Here is a 4,220-nt window from a genome sequence, read left to right as displayed (position 1 = left end):
TCCATCTTTGGAGTCCACTTGGCCCGGCATTATGTTCCCCCCTCAGGGAGTATCATAAGTGGATATTGATTAACACTTCTTAAATAAGGAAAAGGGGCTTTCATACTTAGTGAGACAGGAAGATGATCGCTTTGGAAATTTGAAAGATAGAGCCTTCTTTCAATTGTAAAAATCCCTCGGGGGATTTAAATTAGCCTGCCTATGTAAACTGCCTTGAATAAAGTCTTGAATAAAGACCAAGAAAAAGGCGGTATATAAATACCTGTACTATTATTAGGGCAGGTAGGTCTGGTCTAGAGGGTAGAGCCTCCGTCTGCCTGAAGATAACATCCACAAGATCGCCAGTTCGAGGCCACCAGCACCGTGCGAATTTGGAGCAGCTGATAAGCTGAAGCCGAGCAATTCCATCTGCTCTGAGCGTGGGAGGATGGAGGCCAGAATGTGAAGCCAGATCAGAATGAAACACCTTGAATGTAGTCGATGTAGTCGATGTAGTCGATGCAGGTGCTGGATTATCAGCTTGCTCTGAATGGGGTTGCACTCCCTCTGAAGGAGCAGGTCCGCAGCTTGGGGGTCCACCTGGACTCGCAGCTGCTCCTGGATTCCCAGGTGGCGGCTGTGGCTAGGGGGGCCTTTGCTCAGCTTCGACTGGTGCGCCAGCTGCGTCCGCACTTGGATCGTGTAGACCTGGCCACGGTGATCCATGCTACGGTGACATCGAGGTTAGATTATTGTAACGCGCTTTATGTGGGGCTGCCCCTGAAGACAGTTCGGAAACTGCAATTAGTGCAGAATGTGGCGGCCCGTGTGGTCACTGGAGCTAGGCGGTTTGACTCTGTCAGCCTGCTTCTCCGGGGGCTACACTGGCTGCCCATTCGTTTCCGGGCCCAATTCAAGGTGCTGGTTTTGACCTTTAAAGCCCTATACTGCTCTGGGCCAGGTTATCTTAGAGATAGCCTACTCCCGTACAATCCGGCTCGTCCTCTCAGGTCATCAGAGAAGGCCTTTTCACAAGTGCCACCGCCTAAGGAGGTACGTGGGGCGGCGGCAAGAAATAGGGCCTTCTCAGTAGTGGCACCAACGTTGTGGAACTCCCTTCCCCTTGACTTGAGAATGGCTCCCTCTCTTGAGTCCTTTCGGCGAGGCCTGAAGACCTTGTTGTTTAACCAAGCCTTCTGATGTTATGGCCTTTTTAACATCTTTTATATATCTTTTAGTTGTTTTTTTTTTACAGGCCCGATTCCTCTAAGAACTGCTGTTTTATGCTCTTTTATTCTGACTTTTATCTGACTACTGTTTTTATGGGTTCTGCAAATGTGTTTTTAATATGTTTTTATCTGTGAAACTATGTTTTAATTTGTTTTATATGTTGTTAGCCGCCCTGGGTCCCTTTTTGGGAGAAGGGCGGGATAAAAATAAAGTTTTATTATTATTATTATTATTATTATTATTAGTCGTTCTTGAAAGAAAGAACCTTCTTTGAAATTGTAAAAATCCCTATTTAATATTTAATAGGGATTTAATAAAGCCTGCCTATGTAAACCGCCTTGAATAAAGACCAAGAAAGGCTGTATATAAATACCTGTTTTTTATTATTATTATTATTATTATTATTATTATTATAGTTTGCTTTCTTATCTTTAGATTGCTGATTAAATGGGAGTCCATTTAAACCTAATGTGGGAGGGTATGCTTTATATTGAGAGTATAGGGCTTGATCGTTAGGGCCTATACGAGCGTTAAAATCCACTCCCAAAATCACATATTTATTGGAATAATTATGAAGTAGCTCTGCTACATAGGCTTCAAATTCTGTCCATATTTCCAAAGTCAATGATTTCTTCTTTTGTTGAGGTAAATAGACATTTATTACCAGCAAGTCCCAATGATCAAAATGGACAACATTGCATGTTGTTTAAAAGATGGAAGCATCCTTGTGTTTACACACAAGGATGTGGCAATCAGCATACCTAAGCCTCCCTTACATCTTCCACGACCTGCCCCAGAAGTTGCACTTATAGAGTATGAATGAAAACCATTAATTACCACCTTTTCCTGAATCCAAGTTTCTTGCATCAGTACAATATCCTTAGAAGAGAGATATTCTCTTGATTCAGGGTCCTGAAAGAGTCCGGTCCATCCATTTATATCCCATGAAATGAGGGCAATTTTATTTGTGTGCTGGTCAGGTACCCACATTGTGCCTCTGAAATGGCACTTATTATCTCCTGGGCATTCCCTACATTTTCATCCTCCTTCATGGTCAGATCTAAATTCAAGCCGTCCGGGGAAGCAGGGGGATCTGCTAGGTATTTAGCGCATCCGCATGGGGGGGAATCATCACAGAGTTTAGATGGTATTCTGATGTCCTTAAATCAGCTTGAAAGATTGAGGAGTTTAGATATACTAATACTGATCCATCCTCATGATCTAGAGTATCCTGTATTGTTGTTGAGTTGTGTAGTCCTTCATTTACTCCCTCAATAAAAGTCTGTGAGCCCTGGATCTCATCCAACACCCATTGCGACTCTATAGGGGAAGTTTCTCTCATCTCAGTGAGATTATCGGGCTGTTCCAGAGCAGAAAGTAACCTAATTGGAGTTAACGCCTTTAATTCTGCTTGTGGGTTTAAAGTTAATTTCAATTGGAGGCAAGAATTCGTTTTTGCTATCAGCTTTTCCTTAGGCAGTGAGCAACTCAAAAGGGTTGAGCCTTCTTGGCAGAGAAGTCAAGATCTAAAGTTCTCTTATCTTGGAAGGAAGCCAGGATTTCCTCATGCACTCTTTTCCTTTTCGGCATTAATAGATCGTTCAGTTTATTTCTAAGTTTGGGAAGCTCTGAAAGTTCACCCTGTTTCTCAGGATGAGTTCTATCTAATCTACAGGGGCTGTTCACTCTCCATTTATCCTTCTTATCAGGACCAGTCTCCCCCGCAGCTATGCCTGCGGTTAATGTTGGAATGGAGGCATAATTAACACTTTTGGTTCTGGCAAGGACTTTAACTCCATGCTCTTTAAATACTCTTTGTAATATTATACTGTATCTTCTTAGGTGTTGGGATAAATGCAAAAGTTGCAAAGGAATATCTGCTGATTTAAAATCTAAAAGTCTTTTATGACAGTTTTGCGAGGGCAGAAAATGAAAATGAATTAACTCTGCTGGAGCCATATCTCTATTCATTAGTTCTATCAGGGAGGAAAGAATTCTTTTCTTGGTTGTCCAGAGCTGGGTGTCTTTTTTGGGAAAACAAATTAAAACTTGCTTTGTTTGCAGTACTCTTTGGACTCTTTCATGTTTGGAAGCTGGAGGATGTGGGGCAATGGCGTCCTCCTTTCCTTGTTGATAAACACGCGTTTGGCTTAAGGCTTCTAATTGCCTTTCTATTTTACTAATTTTCCCTAATAACACGATCAGAGTCTCTTCAGATAAGAAACACATTTCACTCAGACATACTATGGAGCAATTTAGATGTGGGGAGGGAGCATTTATTGCCTTTTGGCTATTTGCGTCCCGTCCTGGAGATTTATTCTTTCTAATATTCTCTGCTTTCAAAATGCTTGCTGATTTGAGATAAGTTGATTCATTTAAGTTAGCATTTAACAGACAGGACTCAGCTTCTTGACACACAGAGCTGTTGTTAGACGCTGCTATAGATGTACTCAAAGTCTTTGTAGCCCTCTTGGAAGGAAAGAAGCTTCCAATTCTGAGCTGTTTCGTTTTTCTCTCCTTTTCCTCCTTCTCCTCACCGGGACTGATAGTATTTCATCTTTTCTTCAAGCTCTTCCCCACAATAGTGCATATGGAGTCATTTTTTATCTTGTTTATGGCTTCATTTATCTTAACAGAAGCAGGAGCTAAATCTAGGCACTGTTGCTCCTCTGCCATCTTGCCCCTCCCTCCACTTTAGGGAATCAACAGCAGGTTTATCTGTGAGATCTACAGTACACAAAGGAGGAGCAATATTGGTCTATAACAAATATATAGGGTATGTTGGTATTATTATGCCCATTTTGCAGGAAAGTTGTGGATTAGAGAGAGTGGCTTGCCAGTCATGGCTAATTTTGGCAAATTGCCAACTGCCTGGTTATTAAAAGCACAGAAAATGTCACAAGAGATAGTCTGAGAGGCCAGTCTCACAAAATGATACATTTCTGAGCGAGACAGGCAAAATTGGCAGGCGTACAAGATTCCATGCCAAGTGTGAGAAGACACTAGTTTAT

The sequence above is a fragment of the Tiliqua scincoides genome, chromosome 2 (assembly GCF_035046505.1).
Source record: "Tiliqua scincoides isolate rTilSci1 chromosome 2, rTilSci1.hap2, whole genome shotgun sequence".
Lineage (NCBI taxonomy): Eukaryota > Metazoa > Chordata > Lepidosauria > Squamata > Scincidae > Tiliqua > Tiliqua scincoides.
This window is presented reverse-complemented; position numbering follows the sequence as displayed.